This window comes from Gorilla gorilla, chromosome 21, assembly GCF_029281585.2.
Source record: "Gorilla gorilla gorilla isolate KB3781 chromosome 21, NHGRI_mGorGor1-v2.1_pri, whole genome shotgun sequence".
NCBI lineage: Eukaryota > Metazoa > Chordata > Mammalia > Primates > Hominidae > Gorilla > Gorilla gorilla.
The window spans coordinates 46,320,916-46,341,973 of record NC_073245.2 but is presented as its reverse complement, the minus strand read 5'-3'; the positions used below and the strand labels follow the sequence as shown (position 1 = coordinate 46,341,973).

General features: G+C 43.5%; 1 pseudogene; it reads right to left on the bottom strand.

Moving 5' to 3' along the window:
• Window positions 1–15,848: 15,848 nt before the first annotated feature.
• LOC129529174 (endogenous retrovirus group K member 113 Env polyprotein-like) lies at window positions 15,849–19,489 on the bottom strand (annotated as a pseudogene).
• Window positions 19,490–21,058: the final 1,569 nt, after the last annotated feature.

Here is a 21,058-nt window from a genome sequence, read left to right as displayed (position 1 = left end):
ATTTTACAGAGCACTGATTAGTCCATTTTACAGAGTGCTGATTGGTCCGTTTTTACAGAGCGCTGACTTATGCATTTACAAACCTTTAGCTAGACACAGAGCACTGATTGGTACATTTTTACAGTGTGCTGATTGGTGTGTTTACAAACATTTAGCTAGACACAGAGTGCTGATTGGTGCGTTTTTACAGAGCGCTGACTTATGCATTTACAAACCTTTAGCTAGACAAAAAAGTTCTCCAAGTCCCCACTCGACCCCACTTGACCCAGGAAGTCCAGCTGGCTTCACTTCTCAATATAAAATTCTAGGCCAGGCATGGTGGCTCATGCCTATAACTCCAGTGCTGTGGGAGGCCAAGGAAGGAGGATTGCCTGAGTGTAAGAGATTGAGGCTGAAGTGAGCTATCATTGCACCACTGAACTCCAGCCTGGATGACAGAGCAAGACTCTGCCTCTAAAAGAAAGAAAAAGAAAGAAAGAAAGAAAGAAAGAAAGAAAGAAAGAAAGAAAGAAAGAAAGAAAGAAATTCTAAAGATTGATCCCATAAATATGTACAATTATTATATATCAAAGAAAAATTAAAAAGAAAAAGAAAAAAATTTATAAATTGTTGTTGGTTACCTAGATGTATAAATTTGTCAAAAGTCACCAAGACACACTTGAAATTGGTGCATTTTATTGTATATAGATTATCCTTGATAAAGGTAATTTTAAAACATATTTATATAAGTGAGTGCTGAGGCCAGGTGCTGTGGCTCACACCTGTAATGCCAACACTTTGGGAGGCTGAGGCGGGAGGATGACTTGAGGCCAGGAGTTTGAGACCAGCCTGGGCAACATGGCGAAACCCTGTCTCTATTAAAATTTCAAAAATTAGCCGGGTGTGGTGATGCATGCCTGTAATCTCAGCTACTTGGGAGGCTGAGGTGGGAGGATGGCTTCTGCCCAGGAGGCAGAGGTTGCAGTGAGCTGAGATTGTGCCACTGCATGCCAGCCTGAGTGACAGAGCCAGGCTCTGTCTCTAAATAAATAGAGGGCTGAGATATTGTGATAATAATCATAATACTGATCTTTCAGGATAAAGTCGAATCCCTCTTTAGTCGGACTTCTAACTGATCCTGCTGCCCCATCTCTCACTGTGTCCCTTTCCTATAATATAGTTTGGCACAGCAAATTAATTGCAGTTCCCTAAAAATTCCAACCTGTTTTCCTGCCTCTGAGTCTTTACACATGCTGCTCCCTCTGCCCATCATAGTCTACCAGGCAAACAGCTCTTCTTTTAGGACTCAGCTCTAGCACCATCTGTCCTGCCTTTTTAGATTCCTTCAGGTAGAATGTACTAACCCCTCCTTTTCTTTGCGGCATACCCTGAACGTTCAATTGCACGCAGGTGGGAAAGAAGTTTCTTCCACAGAAATAAGCTTAGGGGTGTTTGAAACATTTGAAAAATTGAGATTGTGCCAAAATTCCTTAAGTGTGTACTGTGTGTCTGAAACAGTATGAGATGTTTTCATCTCCTGGTTGGGACTATTTGTTCAGCAACATTTTGCATTTCTCAAGCATCTCAAACATTATCCCACATTTTTTAAATTATGAAGAACTTTCCTGCTCTTCATAAACTCATATGTATTTCAAGGGAAGTATGTATTTCATATGTATCAAACCCACATGTGTTTCAAGGGAAATTTAATCCCTGTTTGATTAATTCCCTCTGTCCATCACGGTTTTACTTTTAAGAGCTATTTGATATTCAAGAAGCCATTAGAACCCCCATAATGTCCATTTCCGAGAAAAGTGATGTGGGTAAAATTAAGCAAAACCAAATGTTAACAAAATCTTTAAGTATTAAGCAGAATCCTAATGAGGAACATTACACTACCCTGTTTTTACTTTTCAGACTCCAATAAATCAGTGATGACTGGAGAGGCCCTCACATGTTTATTGCATATTTTCTCCCAAGGGACGCTGAGGAGTTGAGAGAAGGAATAGTTTAATGCCATTCTGTTTCCAGCAATATTTCAGTCTAGATTTTCTGAAAACCCTCAGCCACAAGATGCCTAAAATTGAGGACTAAAATATCGTAAACATTATTTTAAATGCATATTGCTCTCCAAAGAAAGTAAAAGTCTAGGATTGATCTCTCTCTCTTCCTTTCTCTCTGTCTCTCTCTCTCTTTCCAGAGACTAAAAATAAAGAGGGATCTAGGCCAGGCACGGTGGCTCACACCTGTAATCCCAGCCCTTTGGGAGGCCAAGGTGGGTGGATCACCTGAGGTCAGGAATTTGAGACCAGTCTGGCCAACATGGTGAAACCCCATCTCTACTAAAGATACAAAAATTAGCCAGGCGTGGTAGAGTACACCTGTAGTCCCAGCTACTCAGGAAGCTGAGGCAGGAGAATCACTTTAACCTAGGAGGCAGAGGTTACAGTGAGCTGAGATCATGCCATTGCCATTGCACTACAGCCTGGGGGATGGAGAGAGACTCCATCTTAAGAAAAAAAAAGGCACTAAAACTGGAGGATAAACACAAATTGATCCTAATCCTATATATAAGGGAGTGGAGGAGATTGCTTATCTCAGAAATCAAGGACCTGGTATTCTGACAGACACACAGTAATAGAAAATGAAGCAGGATATTAGAACTCAAATGTCCAGGGAAAACTTGGACCTTAGTCAAAAAATGAACTAGTTTTTCCACCATCATAGAGAAATAATGACGAAGTATGCCTTGTTCTGCATAAAAAATTTTTAAAAAGGCTTCCTTAAGAATGTATAACCATAGGCCCACCCTCAGGTGGATTTGAGGATCATATTTACACTAACCACATGTTTTTAGAACCTTCAAGCCAAAAAATTAAAGTAAAAAATTAGTCCTACATTGAGGTATTCGACAAGAGCAAATACTCAATCTCTCTGGAAAGACATAGCCCCAACCCAGATCACACAAAATTCACAGAAAAAGCCCTGCCAAACATAAGCTCTTAAAAATTATAAAATGTGGCCAGGCACAGTGGCTCACACCTGTAATCCCAGCACTTTGGGAGGCCAAGGCAGGTGGTTCACAAGGTCAGGAGTTTGAGACCAGCCTGGCCAACGTGGCAAAACCCCGTCTCTACTAAAAAACAGTACAAAAATTAGCCAGGCATGGTGGTGGGCGTCTGTAATCCCAGCTACTCGGGAGGCTGAGGCAGGAGAATTTCTTGAACCCGGGAGGCGGAGGTTGCACTGAGCCAAGATCGCGCCACCGCACTCCAGCCTGGGCGACAGAGCGAGACTCCGTCTCAAAAAAAAAAAAAAAAAAGAAAATTATAAAATGCCACCATCACTACTAGCACTACTAGCCACTCCAATCTTTCTTTCTTTTTTATTTATTTATATTTTTATCCTGGGTACTTGCAACCCAGGATAACTGGAAAAGACATTAGAAAGGGTATCCGTATCATAGTTTCAAAATTCTTTTCCATAATTTAAAATCTCAAAGTCATGCTCTGTTAAATTAAGTAATACATAATCATAAAATATCTGAGTCATTTCTAGGTAAGTTAAAATACTGAAACATTAATTATTAAACATAAGTTTAAGTTTATATACTTTGACTTTTATATGGTATGGAAATAACTAATATATTTAGATGTTAATAAACAAAAATTTAAGGCTAAAAATTACAAAATGTTTTTCATCTACAAATACTAGTATACAACAGTTCAAAATTACTTACTTCCCAGGTTTTTCACCAGAAATTAGGGTTACTAAGAATTAAAATTGTAGTTAATATATGTAATGAAAACTGCTAGATATAAAAGAAACAATTCTATATAGACAGCATATAAAGAAAGAAGGATGTGTTTCTTATTTTAAAAAAAGTTAAAAAGAGGCTGGGCGCAGTGCCTCACACCTATAATCCCAGCACTTTGGAAAGCCGAGGTGGGTGGGTCACCTGAGGTCAGGAGTTTGAGACCAGCCTGGGCAACATGGTGAAACCCATCTCTACTAAAAATAGAAAAATTAGCTGCGTGTGGTGGTGCGTGCCTGTAATCCCAGCTACTCGAGAGGCTGAAGCAAGAGACTCGCTTGAACCCAGGAGGTGGAGGTTGCAGTGAGCAAGGTTGTGCCACTGCACTCCAGCCTGGGCAACAGAGCAAGACTCCGTCCCAAAAAGAAAAATAAATAAATAAAAATTTAAAAAGAGATAGAGTAATTTTTTCTTTCACATGACAAAAAACTTTGTGTGGTCAAAATGATGAAGAAGAAAGAAAGTAAATTTTTGCCCTAAGCTAGAATACTCCCACCCCCCAAAAGAAATGTACAAAACTGAAGGTTTAGACAAGTTGTAAATGGTTTGGGAAAGATTAGTCTGATGAAAGAAATTTTGTGTGTGATCAAGTTAGCTAAAATTAAAAGAAAATTATTTGTAAATTTTACTAAAAATTGAACACTAATTCAAAAACACACTGACACAAGGCCAGAGTTGGGGTCCCTATTTGAAGCAACAGGGCGTTCTTGAACATTGATCTGCTCTTTAAGAAAAATTGTAGGGCCAGGCACGGTGGCTCACGCCTGTAATCCCAGCACTTTGGGAGGCTGAGGCAGGCGAATCACAAGGTCAGGAGATTGAGACCATCCTGGCTAACACTGTGAAACGCCATCTCTACTAAAAAAAAAATACAAAAAATTAGCCAGGCGTGGTGGTGGGTGCCTGTAGTCCCAGCTACTTGGGAGGCTGAGGCAGGAGAATGTCATGAACCCAGGAGGTGAAGCTTGCAGTGAGCCGAGATCGTGCTACTGCACACCAGCCTGGGTGACAGAGTGAGACTGTCTCAAAAACAAAACAAAGCAACACAAAAACTGTAAAACGTTTTTCTTTACCTTCCTAGTAACTGGCCTAGGAAATAGAGATTCCATTTTGTGTTTCATCAGTTTCTGTGCTTTGTGCCTTTAAGATCTTTTGTCACTTTGGTTTTATTTCATAGTGACCTGTGGCCTCATTTTGATCAAGTGTTTTAAACCTTTGATATTTGACAAGCTACTCAAAATTAAATTTCAATTTTTTTTTAATTTTTATTTTTTGGAGATGGAGTCTCACTCTGTGGCCCAGGCTGGAGTGCAGTGGTGCAATCTCAGCCCACTGCAACCTCTGATCCTGGGTTCAAGCGATTCTCCTGCCTCAGCCTCCCTAGTAGCTGGGACTACAGGTGCGCACCACCACGCCCAGCTAATTTTTGTATTTTTTTTTAAAAGACGGGGTTTCACCATGTTGGCCAGGCTGGTCCTGAACTCCTGACCTCGTGATCCGCCCGCCTCGGCCTCCCAAAGTGCTGGGATTACAGGCATGAGCCACTGCGCCTGGCTCAAATTTTAAAATCAATTATTTTTTACCCAAACGTAGACATAACAGGAACCCCTAAGGTCTGAGAAAGACATATCAGGCTTATTTGGTACGCTAAAATCACACAGGAAGCATTGGCACATTTTAAAATGGTGTTTAACTCTGAGTTGTATTTATATAAATGTATTATTAATATTAAATTAATATTAATAACACATTATATATGTTAATATTAATAACACATTATATATGTTAATATTAATGTGTTTCCAAATCATATCATATTCCTAAATTCTGACATGTCTTAGTATATGTTATCACAGTCATAATTATGGTTATTATATTAAATTGTTGTATGCCACACAAATAACCAAATTCCTTTGCCAATTGCATCTTTAATTATGGCTACTCTAAGTTTTTGTAGTCCACAGTTATTGTATTTTTTTTTTTGAAACAGGGTTTCATGGCATGATCAGGACTCACTCTCACTGCAGTCTCGACCTCCTGGGCTCATACAATCATCCTGCCTCAGTCCCCTGAGTGGCTGGGACTACAGGTGTGCACCACTATAGCCAGCTAATTTTTAAAAAAAATTTTAGTAGAGATGAGATCTCACTATGTTGCTCAGGCTGGTCTCGAACTCCTGAGCTCAAGCGATCCCCCCACCTTGGCCTACCAAAGTGCTGGGATTACAGGCGTGAAGCACTATACCTGGCTCACATTGTCTTAAATCCTTCTTATAATAGGCCTAAGTCCCTAGCTCCTCTTTATAGTTATTCTTGCCTGCATTAACAAATGTTTTACCAGTTCTCTAACCCAGATTTTGATCACATGACACGTCTAGGTTTTTGTTTTTGTTTTTCAGAGATGGGACTCACTATACTGCCCAGGCTGGTTTCAAACTCCTAGGCTCAAGTGATCCTCCAGCCTCAGTCTCCCAAAGTGCTAGGATTACGGGCATGAGCCACCACACTCAGCCTGCTTCCAGATCTTATCCATAGACTTAACCAGTACTACCAAACGTCAATAAGAGATGCTGATAAAGATCTAACAGGTGCCTGCTTGTCCTTCTCACCCTGCTTGGTCCAAATTGTTTAAACTGGCCATAAGTCTCTCAGCCACGTGAGTCCTACTGAGGGACTAGATGGACCCACCCTAGCAACAATAAGGGACATAGCATAAGTTGGTCATCAGTGCTGCCTACAACAGGTTTCAACTAAAAGGAGGAAATGTTGAATTATGCCCCCAGTTAACAGACAAGATGGACTCCTTGTGGTTCAAAAGTAAAAGCAGACCCAAGGGGCCATGGCAGGGCAAGGGAGTGCTCATGTTCTCTGTGACCTTAGAAAGCACTGCAAAACCTGGTTTTCTGCAACCAAGTCAAAGAACAATGCCTGGAAACAACTATAGCTGGGAATTTCCCAACTGACCACCAAGAGACCACCTGGTGCCAACCAACTAACCACCTGAAACAAGCCTATTAAGAGAGACTGGTGATTTTGGGCGTAAAGGCCATCCAATCAAGACTCTGTTCCTCACTCTCCTGATTACCCTCACCTACCATGCAGGTTTTGTGTATATAATCTCTAACTCTTCACCCACCCCAAAACTTCAGAGCACATTTTCAGTTTGCATGGAAGGCTACATCTCCTTAGTCTGCAGATTGCTTTGATAGATAGATTGATTGATTGGAGACTGAGTCCCACTCTGTTGCCCAGGCTGGAGTGCAATGGCGTGATCTCGGCTCACTGCAACCTCCGCCTCCCGGGTTCAAGCGATTCTCCTGCCTCAGGCTCCCGAGTAGCTGGTGTCAGGCCTCTGAACCCAGGCCAGGCCATCGCATCCCCTGTGACTTCACGTATACATCCAGATGGCCTAAAGTAACTGAAGATCCACAAAAGAAGTAAAAACAGCCTTAACTGATGACATTCCACCATTGTGATTTGTTCCTGCCCCACCCTAACTGATCAATGTACTTTGTAATCTCCCCCACCCTTAAGAAGGTTCTTTGTAATTCTCCCCACCCTTGAGAATGTACTTTGTGAGATCCACCCCTGCCCACCAGAGAAAAACCCCCTTTGACTGTAATTTTCCATTACCTTCCCAAATGCTATAAAACGGCCCCACCCCTATCTTCCTTTGCTGACTCTCTTTTCGGACTCAGCCCGCCTGCACCCAGGTGAAATAAACAGCCATGTTGCTCACACAAAGCCTGTTTGGTGGTCTCTTCACACGGACGCGCATGAAAGTTGGGATTACAGGTGTGTGCCACCAGGCCTGGCTAAGTTTTATACTTTTAGTAGTGATGGGGTTTCACCATATTGGCCAGGCTGGTCTCGAACTCCCGACCTCAGGTGATCTACCTGCCTTGGCCTCCCAGTGCTGGGATTACAGGTGTGAGCCACAGCACCTGGTCAGCAGATTGGTTTTAGAAAATAAAGTTCTTTTTCCTCTGCAGAGTTCATGGTCTTTTATTAAACATGCATAATAAAAATTGTGGAGGACTTTCATTTTTTGTTTCTGGAATGTTTCATTTTTTTTTAGCCATTATTTCCTTTGTAACCAGAAAATATAAATTTCTTTTTAAAAATACTAGGTGCTTTTTTCTTCAAGATGGCAGATTAAAAGCTTTCAGCATGTCTTAGCCACTTGGAAACAACAAAACAGCGCATAAAGACCAACTATGAGAGCTTTAATTCAAGAAGGAAGACAGGAATTCACTGAAATGGTAAACAATAACCCAGACCCTGGGGAGGAGAAGGTGGACAAGCAGCCTCCGTGGTGGTGTTTGGCTGATAAATGTGAGTGAAGCTCCAGTATATGACAGGGGCAGTCGGTCTCCCTCTATGATTCACCTTTCCTCTACGGATCTGTGCAACCCAGGCCACGGAAAAACACTCGTTTCTCCCAAGCCCTGGGAGACAGAGAAAGGGAAAGATACTGGGAAAAGTGCAGACAGTTTCCCAGATCTGGGGCCAAGAGGAGGATGCCATTTTTATTTTTATTTTTTGAGACGGAGTCTCGCTCTGTTGCCCAGGCTGGAGTGCAGTGTCACTATCTCGGCTCACTGCAAGCTCCACCTCCCAGGTTCACGCCATTCTCCTGCCTCAGTAGCTGGGACTACAGGGGCCCGCCACCACGCCCGGCTAATTTTTTGTATTTTTTTTTTAGTAGAGACAGGGTTTCACCGTGTTAGCCAGGATGGTCTCGATCTCCTGACCTCGTGATCCGCCCGCCTCGGCCTCCCAAAGTGCTGGGATTAGAGGATGCCATTTTTAATCCAGGCTCATACAAAGCCAGACATTGTTTGGCAACCTGGCAGTGGCAGCCACAGCAGGCATTTTAGTCTCACGCTAGAGATTAGAGTGCTTGCTCTGGAATGGGGGAAGGGCCCCACAGCCAGAATTGGTCACTGAGTGTGAAGAGTGCCCCAGCCATAAACACTGAATTAGGCTGTCTCCCATCATAGGACTGGAGTGACAGGAGAGTTGCTGAAGCTGAAGTTTGTCACCAGTGGTGAGACTTCCAGCTAGGGACAGCTTTGTGACCTGGAACCAGTCTGCATTTGTCATTGCTTAGTGCCCCAACCTGCTCCCTTGGTCAGTTGGGGTATAGTGTCCCACCAGCTCCAAGAAGCAGAAGAGAGGGGCAGACCCTACGCCCCTGGAGATCTAACCCTTGGTGCAGTCCACCCCTATGGTAGGGGGGAACATGGCCTGCCAAAGCCCCCCTTGGGTCACAGGAAATGCAAGCTCAGCACCAGCTGCTGAAGGCAGTACCACCAAAGCCCATAAATAGACATAGAGAGAAGGTCATCTCTCTCCCCTTACCCTTGTCCTCAGTGCACTGTTGTGGACTTGACAGTGGCTGTTCCCAACAGGGCTGGGGAGCATGGGCTTAAAGAAACCACTTCTTGGGCTTCTCCAGCAGCTTCACCTTCACTGAAGGTGAATACCCTGACGGAAAGTGCTTTTTGTGATTGATTCTCCATTGCTTCCACCCGCACACCTCCCTGATGGCTCTTACTCTTAAACACCATCTACTGGACGGCAACTGAATTATACCACTGAACAAAAGTGCATGCATCACTACAACAAATAATGTTTCAGAAAGCCACTGCATGAACTTATCTACAACCAAGGAACCTGTACAGAGCCTTGGCACCCTGAAAACACCCAGAAATAAAGCCAATCAATCATAGACAACATACACCACAGTCATGCCAACAAGGGAAAAAAAGAATAAAAAATCAAGAAGCCACCAGGTGCAGTGGCTCATGCCTGTAATCCATCCTAGCACTTTGGGAGGTCGAGGCAGGTGGATCACCTGAGGTCAGGAGTTTGAGACCAGCCTGACAAACATGGCGAAGCCCCATCTCTACTAAAAATACAAAAATTAACCGGGCATGGTGGCAGGTGCCTGTAATCCCAGCTACTCGGGAGGCTGAGGCAGGAGAATTGCTTGAACTGGGGGGGTGGGGGCGGGGGCAGAGGTTGCAGTGAGCCGAGATCACACCACTTCACTCCAACCTGGGTGAAAGAGCAAAACTCTGTCTCAAAAAAAATAATAAATAATAATAATAATCAAGAAGCCCCATCCAAATGATAGCAAATTCAAAAAAAGGAAGTGTCAGTTCCTTCAGATGAGAAGGAACCAGGGCAAGAACTCCAGGAAAACAAAAAGCCAAAGTGTTTAGCCAAAGGACCCCATTGGGTCTCAAGCAATGGATCCCAACAGATATAGGATTTAGAATATGAATGGCAAAGAAACTCAATGAGATCAAAGAGAAAGTTGAAATCCAACACAGGGAAGTCAGAAGAACTATCAAAGATTTGAAAGATAACACAGCTGTATTAAGAATTAATGAAGCAATTTCTAGAATTGAAAAATCACTAACAGAATTTCAAAATATAGCTAGAAGCCTTAACACACTATACTAAGTAGAAGAAAGAATTTCAGAGCTCAAAGACTGGTCCTTTGAATCAACCCAGTCAGACAAAAATAAAGATAAAAAAATTAAAAAAAAATGAACAAAGCCATCAATAAATATGGGATTATATAAAGTGACCAAATTTATGACTTACTGGAATTTCTGAGAGAGAAGCACAAGTAAGCAACTTGAAAAATATATTCAAGGATATAATTCAGGAAAATTTCCCCAATCTGGCTAGAGAGTTCAATATGCAGATACAAGAAATCTAGAGAATTCCTGTGAGATAGTATGCAAGATGACCATCCTCAAGGTCCATAGTCATCAGAGTATCCAGGGTTAATGTGAAAGAAAAAATCTTAAAGGCAACTAGAGAAAAGCATCATATTACCTATAAAGGGAAAGCCATCAGACTAACAGTGAATTTCTCAGCAAAGACTTACAAACAAAAAGAGACTGGGGGCCCATTTTTAGGATTTTTTTTTTTTTCAAGTAGAGACAGGATCTTGCTCTGTTGCCCAGGCTAGAATACAGTTGTGCAATCATAGCTCACTGCAGCCTCAAACTCCTAGGCTCAAGTGATCCTCCTACATCAGCTTCCTTAGTTGCTGGGATGACAGGTGCATGCCACAATGCCTGGCTAATCTTTTTTAACTTTTTGTAGAGACAGGGTCTCGCTTTGTTGCCCAGACTAGTTTTGAACTCCTGGCCTCAAGCAATCCTCTTCATAAATGAAGGAGAAATAAGGTCTTTCCCAGACAAACAATTGCTATGAGAATTTGTCACCACCAGACCAGTCCTACAAGAGATGCTTAAGGGAGTTCTAATTGCAAAAACTAAAGAATGATGCTTGCTACCACAAAAGCACATAGCCCACAGACTCTATAAAGCAATTACACAATCAAGATTATAAAGCAATTAGATAACAACACTACAATGGCAACAAAACTTAACATATCAATATTAACCTTGAAGTAAATGGTCTAAGCACTCCACTTAAAAGACATAGAGTGGCGGCCAGGTGCAGTGGCTGATACCTGTAATCCCAGCACTTTGGGAGGCCAAGGTGGGCGGATTATGAGGTCAGGAGATCGAGACCATCCTGGCTAACATGGTGAAACCCCGTCTCTACTAAACATACAAAAATTAGCAAGGTGTGGTGGCACGCACCTATAGTCCCAGCTACTCAGGAAGCTGAGGCAGGAGAATCACTTGAACCCGGGAGGCGGAGGTTGCACTGAGCTGAGATCGTGCCATTGAACTCCAGCCTGGGCAACAAGAGCGAAGCTCTGTCTCAGGAAAAAAAAAAAAGATATAAAGTGGCAAGTTGGATTAAAAAAAACAAGATCCATCCATTTCTTCTGTCTTTAAGAGATCCATCTCACATATAATGACACCTATAGGCTCAAAGTAAAGAGACAGAGAAAGATCTATCGTGCAAATGGAAATAACAAAAAAAGCATAAGGATCGCTATTCTTGTATCAGATAGAATAGACTTTAAATGAACAACAGTAAAAAAGACAAAGAAGGGCATCACATAATGATGAAGGGTTCAATTCAACAAGAAGACCTAACTATTCTAAATATATATGCACCCAACATTGGAGCAGCCAACTTTATAGAATAATTACTTCTAGACCTAAGAAAAGACTTAGACACACAATAATAGTAGGGGACTTCAACACACGTTTGATATTATTAGCCACATCACAAAGGCAGAAAACTAACAATTGTAATAGCAGGCACATCATATGGCAAAAGGAGGGGAGAGAGACAGAAGTTACCACACAATTTTTTTTTTTTTTCTTCCTGAGACAGAGTCTCACTCTGTCACCCAGGCTGGAGTGCAGTGGCGCAATCTCGGCTCACTGCAACGTCCACCTCCTGGGTTCAAGCAATTCTCCTGCCTCAGCCTCCCGAGTAGCTGAGATTACAGGTGCGTGCTGCCACACCCAGCTAATTTTTATATTTTTAGTAGAGACGGGTTTCACCATGTTGGCCAGGCTGGTCTCGAACTCCTGACCTCGTGATCCGCCCACCTCGGTCTCCTAACGTGCTGGGATTACAGGCATGAGCCACCACGCCCAGCCGGCACCACACATTTTTAAATGACCAGATGTTGTGCTATTGTGAAGACAGCACCAAACCATGAGAGATCCAACCCCATGACCCAAACACCTCCCACCAGGCCCCACCTCCAGCACTGGGGATTGCAATTCAATGTAAGATTTGGCCAGGGACAAATATCCAGACAATATCAGTATCTTACAGGAAATATGATAATTTACACCTTTTATTTTCCATCTTTCCCAATACTGTTATATCACAATATATTTTATTAAATCAACATTTCATGTTAACCTTATTATGACTTTCCTATACTACTGTGGTTTACTTCTGGATCAATTAGACATATTATGATCATATTTCCTTTCTCTCTCTTTCTCTCTCTCTCCCCCTCTTTCTTTCTCTCTTTTTCTCTCCTCTTTCTCTCTTTTTCTTTCAATGGGATCTCTCTCACTCAGGCTGGTCTGGAACTCCTGAACTCAAGTGATCCTCCTACCTCAGCCTCCTGAGCAGCTGGGGTTACAGGTACACGCCACCGTGCCCAGCTACATTTCCTTTCTTACACGATTTTTGGTTTTTCTTGGAATTAACAATTGCCTCAGTTTTTGTTTGCCAAATTTTCTGTCATTATCACTAATTCTTCCAGAATTTCCAACATAAATGTAAAAATGCCTACATTATTTTCAACACAGTCAAACATGTCAGATACTCTATCAGGTTCACTGGAAACAACCCCTAGAGCACTTCTTTCTCCAGTCTCTCTAAGTCTGCATACAGCTGTCCTCTTGGGACTTCCTTCTGCTTCCTTCCTAGGTTGATCCCACTTCCTAAAACCTATTCTCTTTGTCTTTCTTTTTTATTGATACATAATATTGGTACATATTTATGGAGTACATATGATAGTTTTTTACATACATAGAATGTATAATGACCAATTCAGGGTATTTAGGATATCCATCATCTTCAGCATTTATCATTTCTGTGTGTTCAGAACATTTCAAGTTGTCTCTTCTAGCTATTTTGGAATACATAATATACTGTTGTTTAACTATAGTCACTTTACTCTGCTATTAAAAATCAGAACATATTCCTTCTATCTAACTGTATGTTTGTACCTATTAACCAACCTCTCTTCCTCCCCACTCACACACCCACACCCCTTTTAGCCTCTGGTAACTAACATTTTACTCTCTACTTTCATGAGATCAACTTTTTTTAGGCTCCCACACGAGTGAGAATATGTCATATTCGCCTTTCTGTGTCTAGCTTATTTCACTTAACATAATGACCTCCAATTCCATCCATGTTGCTACAAATTACATAATTTATTTATTTATTTATTTATTTTTGAGACAGGGTCTCACTCTGTCACCCAGGCTGGAGTGCAGTGGCGTGATCATAGCTCACTGCAGCCTTGACCTCCCAGGCTCAAGCGATCCTCCCATTTCAGCCTTCCAAGTAGCTTGGACTACAGGCATTCCACCACGCCCAGCTAATTTTTGAATTTTTTTGTAGAGATGGGATTTTGCCATGTTGTCCAGGCTGGTCTCGAACTCCTGAGCTCAAGTGATCCACCCACCTTGGCCTCCCAAAGTGCTGGGATTGCAGGCATGAGCCACCATGCCCAGCCTAATTCATTCTTCGCACCCTGCATTTTTTTTTTTTTTTTTTGAGACGGAGTCTCACTCTGTTGCCCAGGCTGGAGTGCAGTGGCGCGATCTCGGCTCCTGCAAGCTCCGCCTCCCGGGTTCCCATGCCATTCTCCTGCCTCAGCCTCCCAAGTAGCTGGGACTACAGGTGCCCGCCACCATGCCCGGCTAATTTTTTGTATTTTTAGTAGAGACGGGGTTTCACCATGTTAGCCAAGATGGTCTCGATCTCCTGACCTCATGATCCGCCCACCTCGGCCTCCCAAAGTGCCGGGATTACAGGCTTGAGCCACTGCGCCCTGTCTCCCCACCTTTTTTTTGAACGGGCTGTTGCTCTGTTGCCCAGGCTGGAGTGCAGTGGTGCACTCATGGCACACGGCAGCCTTGAAATTCTAGGCTCAAGTGGTCCTCCTGACTCTGTCTCCTGAGTAGCTGGGACTAAAGGTACATGCTGCCATGCTCAGCTAATTTTTTATTTTATTTTTTGTAGAGACGCGGTCTCACTGTGTTGCCCAGGCTGGTCTCGAACTCCTGGCCTCAAACAGTCCTCCCACCTTGATCTCCTAAAGTGCTGAGATTACAGGCATGAGCCAACATGCCCAGCTTTCAGTCTTTTTTACTGCCACATAATATTCCATTATGCGTATATATCACATTTTCTTTCTCAGTCATCCACTGATGGACACAAAGTTGATTCAATATCTTTGCTATTGTGAATAGTGCTGCAATAAACATATGGGTGGAGCTATCCCTTGATATACTGATTTCCTTTCCTTTGGATAAATACTCAGTAGTGAGACTGCTACCTCGCATGGTAGTTCTACTTTTAGTTTTTTTGAGAAATCTCCGTACTGTTTTCCATAATGGCTGTACTAATTTACAATCCCACCAACGGTGTGTAAGTTTCCTCTTCTCTGCATCCTGACCAGCAACTGTTTTTTTTTTTCTTTTATCTTTTTCATAGTAGCCATTCTAACTGGGGTGAGACAATATCTCATAGTGGTTTTGATTCCCCCCCCCCTTTTTTTTAAGACAGAGTTTCTCTCTTGTTGCCCAGGCTGGAGTACAATGAGTACAATGGCACGATCTCAGCTCACTGCAACCTCTGCCTCCTGGGTTCAAGCGACTTTCCTGCCTCAGCCTCCTGAGTAGCTGGGAGTATAGGCGTGTACCACCACGCTGGCTAATTTTGTGTTTTTAATAGAGACGGGGTTTCACTATGTTGGCCAGGCTGGTCTTGAACTCCTGACCTCAGGCCCATCTTGGCCTCCCAAAGTGCTGGGATTACAGGCATGAGCCACCATGCCTGGCTTTGATTTGCATTTCTATGATGATTAGTAATATTGAGCATTTTTTCATATACTTGATGGCCTTTGTACGTCTTCTTTTGAGAAATGTCTGTTCAGATCCTTTGCCCGCTTTTAAAAATGGAATTGTTTTTGCTGTTGAGTTGTTTGAGTTCCATGTATATTCTGGATATTAATCCCTTGTTAGATGAATGGTTTGCAAATATTTTGTACCATTCAACAGGTTGTTTCTTCATTCCGTTGTTTCCTTTGCTGTGCAGAAACTTTTTAGTTTAAAATAGTCCCATTTGTCTATTTTTGTTTTTGTAGCCTGTGCTTTTGAGGTCTTAGTCATAAAGTCTTTGCCTAGACCCATATCCTAGAGTGTTTCCCCATGTTTTCTTCTAGTAGTTCTATAGTTTGGAGTACATTTAAGTCTTTAATGCATTTTTGAAGGGAGCCTGCCCCTCCACACCTGTGGGTATTTCTCGCAAGATGGAGACGAGAGACTGAGAAAAGAAATAAGACACAGAGACAAAGTATAGAGGAAGAAAAGTGGGCCCAGGGGACCGGCACTCAGCAAGTGAGGACCTGCACTGGCACTGGTCTCTGGTTCCCTCCATATTTATTGATCACTATCTTTACTATCTCGGCGAGGGGAGTGTGGCGGGGCTATAGGGTGAAGGTGGGGAGAGGGTCAGCAGAGGAACATGTAAGCAAAGACTCTGTGTCATAAATAAGTTTAAGAAAAGGTGCTGTGCCTGGATGTGCACAATCGCTAGATTTATGTTTAAGCTTACATAAACACCTCAGTGCAGTAAAGAGTAACAGAGCAGTATTGCCGCCATGATGTCTCACCTCCAGCCATAAGGTGGTTTTCTCCTGTCTCAGAATAGAATATATGGTCGGTTTTACGCTGAGACATCCAATCCCAGGGACGTGCAGGAGACAGATGCCACACTCTTATCTCAACCGCATAGAGGCCTTCCTCTTTCACTAATCCTCCTTAGCACAGACCCTTTACGGGTGTTGGGCTGGGGGGCTGTAAGTTCTTTCCCTTCCCATGAGGCCATATCTCAGGCTGTCTCAGTGGGGGGAAACCTGGACAATAGCCAGGCTTTCTTGGGCAGGGGTCCCTGCAGCCTTCCACAGTGCACTGTGTCCCTGGTTAACAGAGAATGGAGAATGGCGATGACTTTCACCAAGTATACTGCCTGCAAACACATTTTTCACAAAGCACATCCTGCACAGCCCTCCCTTAAACCTTGAGTCAATACAGCACATGTTTTTGTGAGCACAGGGTTGGGACAAGAGTTACAGATTAACAGCATCTCAAAGCAGAACAATTTTTCTTAGTACAGATCAAAATGGAGTTTCTTTTGTCTTCCTTTTCCTAGATAGACACAGTAACAATCTGATCTCTTTTTCTTTTCCTCACACTTCCCCCTTTTCTTTTGACAAAACCGCCATCTTCATTATGGCCTGTTCTTGATGGTTGCTGTCTCTTCGGAGCTGCTGGGTACACCTGTAGACTAACAACAGACAGAATAGGCACACAAGGATTAATATGAAATTTACAATAGTGGAACTTCTGAGGGTTTTAACCCAAGTGACAGGGTTAAGATTTGTGAAGCCATCAGCAGCTCCTGCGATTGCCTAAGTTCCTGGTACGAAATGTAAATGGGCTTTTGATACTTTGAAAATTTGCTCTTTTAATTTTGAAATGTCTAAAGTAAGATTATCTTCTCTTCCCTGTAGATGGCGTCTAACCATGTCCCAGTGATGTTCAGACTCATTATAGGCTCAGGGTGTAATACAGAAATCTGATGTATTCCAGTCACAGTGTAACTGAAAACGATTTCCAAGCTCATGAGCTTATCTCCCATCCAAATGACAGTTTGTCTAAGATCATTAATTGGGTTTGACAATTTTTGATCAATACCAGATTGTGAATTCCACAATCTCGTAGAATTTTTTTGCCTATTGTTTACAAAGCGTACTGTCTGAACAGAAGAGTGCAATGCAACTTCTGCCACAGCAGCCGTAGCTGTGACTGCAATTAATCCCATAATCACTGCAATCAAAGTAAAAATGAATCTTTTGAATCTATTTAGAACTCCTTTTAATACTTCAGTCAAAATATGGACAGATGGCGAAGCCTCCCACGGTCGGTCCATGGACACAGGAATCCACACGCCCTCTCTTGCTCTCACTAGTAGAATACGGTGCTGCCAATTAAAAGTCTAATCAATGCAAGTAAACAATCTACAATTTTCACAGGTTATAGTTTGGGAAACTGGTTTAATAACTATGTTTCCTACAATTAGCATATAAGGGGGTTTTACACAACTTTGCAAAGGAATTGTCAGACTGGAATTTAGGTCAATAGTATAAGATGGCTTACGGTCTTTTGTTCCTATAACTTGATTTCCAGACCAAATTCCAATGTGGTGCGAGGTCACATAAGCATCCATAATTCTAGATGTTCAGGACCAATGACAGGACTTATTATCTTTGGTCTTGTAGCAGAGATTCCTTTTTCTCTCCATTCCCAAGGGTAGGGAGATTCTAACCTTTTGTACTTATTTTTATCTAAACCTTCTCTGAAGTCACTGTTCACAGCCGGACTCACATGTGCACTGGAACAAGATTGAGTTTGTCCTGTGCAGCTGCGGTAGAATTAACCTCGAGATGCCCAATCTATAATAGTTCTGAATTCTTTGTTTTGTAGTATCACCACACTATCAGCCACACATTCTTCCCAAATTAAAACTTCTGGGCTTTTTGATCCTTTGGGAATTTCCTTGGGGCAAGGCTTCCCCTTAGACTTAGATTATAATGATCTTTAATAAGAAGGGTACTGTAAATAATTTACCTGTGGCCTGAGTGACATTCCACTTACCATGTGATAAGTAAATCTACTGGTGGTACTGACAGTTGGTACTTCTACCAACCAATTGTGGGTTTCAGGCATTAAGCATCCTTGTGCCCTCCCTAGGCAAATAGGAGGATAACGATACTCAATTGAAATATTCATCATCATTCCTTCTTCCTCGAGTTGGGCAGGGCAACAATCCTCTACGGGGCCAGGTACCCATGCACTATTATTAACATATACTTCAATAGGATTATCCATCCATGTGACTGCCCGAATTAAGGGTGGGAAAGGCACATAGGCCCAGTAGGTATAATTAGCTGCAGCTGCTCCTGCAGACATGGGGTGACTTACCACTGTTGATAACAATCATCAAAGCTGCAAGCAGCATAGTCTCTGGAGTTTGTGTCACCCTTGTGTTCTCTAGGCTTTTTTCAGAGAACTGTGTCAGCTTTTTCAATTGTGCCCAAGTCGGTGGCTCCACTTTCTTGGTGGATGGCAACTTCATCTGTTCTTCCGATATCACCATTTTGTTCATCTGGTGAGTCGATGGTGCTTGACTGTGGTGTCTCCGTCTCTGCAGAGGTGCTTTTCTTTGCATCTCCGATGGGTTCATTGTAGAATTTCAAATGTCTAGTTGGTATCTAAACAGGAAGCTGATTTACCCCTGGTGAAACACAAACAAAACTTCTCCCCCATGTTACCACCTTCCCTATTTCCCATGTTTTATTTTTGTTGTCTTTCCACCAAATTAGTTTTCCTTCATGTGGGCTGTTCTTTTTACCAGTAAGATATTGTTTTGCAGATGTAGTAGTCTAATTTCTATAAATGTTAAAAAAATTTAAAGTATAGAGTGCTAGATTAAGTTGCATCTGAGGAGTGGTATACACCTTACTGTCTCCCCCTTTTTTTTTTTTTTTAGCTTTTTTTTTTAATTGATCATACTTGGGTGTTTCTCGCAGAGGGGGATTTGGCAGGGTCATAGGACAATAGTGGAGGGAAGGTCAGCAGATAAACAAGTGAACAAAGGTCTCTGGTTTTCCTAGGCAGAGGACCCTGCGGCCTTCCGCAGTGTTTGTGTCCCTGGGTACTTGAGATTAGGGAGTGGTGATGACTCTTAACGAGCATGCTGCCTTCAAGCATCTGTTTAACAAAGCACGTCTTGCATCGCCCTTAATCCATTTAACCCTGAGTGGATACAGCACATGTTTCAGAGAGCACAGGGTTGGGGGTAAGGTCATAGATCAACAGCATCCCAAGGCAGAAGAATTTTTCTTAGTACAGAACAAAATGGAGTCTCCTATGTCTACTTCTTTCTACACAGACACAGCAACAATCTGATTTCTCTATCTTTTCCCCACATTTCCCCCTTTTCTATTCGACAAAACCGCCATCATCATCATGGCCCGTTCTCAATGAGCTGTTGGGTACACCTCCCAGATGGGGTGGTGGCCGGGCAGAGGGGCTCCTCACTTCCCAGAAGGGGTGGCCGGGCAGAGGTGCCCCCCCACCTCCCGGACGGGGCGGCTGGCCGGGCGGGGGCTGCCCCCCACCTCCCTCCCGGATGGGGCGGCTGCCGGGCGGAGACGCTCCTCACTTCCCAGAAGGGGCGGCTGCCCGGCAGAGGGGCTCCTCGCTTCTCAGATGGGGCGGCTGCCGGGCGGAGGGGCTCCTCACTTCTCAGATGGGGCAGCCGGGCAGAGACGCTCCTCACCTCCCGGATGGGGTCGTGGCCGGGCAGAGGCACTCCTCACATCCCAGACGGGGCAACGGGGCAGAGGGGCTCCCCACATCTCAGACGATGGGCGGCAGGGCAGAGAGGATCCTCACTTCCTAGACGTGATGGCGGCTGGGAAGGGGCGCTCCTCACTTCCCAGACTGGGCAGCCGGGCAGAGGGGCTCCTCACATCCCAGACGATGGGCGGCCAGGCAGAGACGCTCCTCACTTCCCAGACAGGGTGGCGGCAGGGCAGAGGCTGCAATCTCAGCACTTTGGGAGGCCAAGGCAGGCGGCTGGGAGGTGGAGGTTGTAGCTAGCTGAGATCATGCCACTGCACTCCAGCCTGGGCAACATTGAGCACTGAGTGAACAAGACTCCGTCTGCAATCCCGGCACCTCGGGAGGCTGAGGCTGGCAGATCACTCGCGGTTAGGAGCTGGAGACCAGCCCGGCCAACCCAGCGAAACCCCGTCTCCACCAAAAAAATACGAAAACCAGTCAGGCGTGGTGGCGCATGCCTGCAATCCCAGGCACTCGGCAGGCTGACGCAGGAGAATCAGGCAGGGAGGTTGCAGTGAGCCGAGATGGCAGCAGTACAGTCCAGCTTCGGCTGGGCATCAGAGGGAGACCGTGGAAACAGAGGGAGAGGGAGACCGTGGGGAGAGGGAGACGGAGAGGGAGAGGGAGAGGGAAAGGGAGAGGGAGAGGGAGAGGGAGAGGGAGAGGGTGAGGGAGAGGGAGAGTTCTTTTTTGTTTAACCAATTGAGTTTTGAGTGTTCTATTAGTTCTTTCAACTATGGCCTATCCTTGGGAATTATAGGGAATTCCTGTTGTATGTGTAATTTTCCACTGATTTAAGAATTTTTAGAATGTTTTACTACAGTATCCTGGCCCATTGTCAGTTTTAATTTTTTCCAGAACTCCCATGAGAGCAAAACAATATAATAAATGTCTTTTAACATGGGAAGTACTTTCTCCTGTCTCGCAAGTTGCCCATATGAAATGTGAATAAGTATCAACTGTCACATGGACAAATGATAATTTTCCAAATGAAGATACATGTGTGACATCCATTTGCCATAACGCATTAGGACATAGACCTCTGGGATTAACTCCTGCCTCTTGAGTGGGCAGGTGTAGGACTTGACTTTGGGTGCAATGTTGTACAATATTTTTTGCCTGTTTCCATGAGATATAAAATTTAT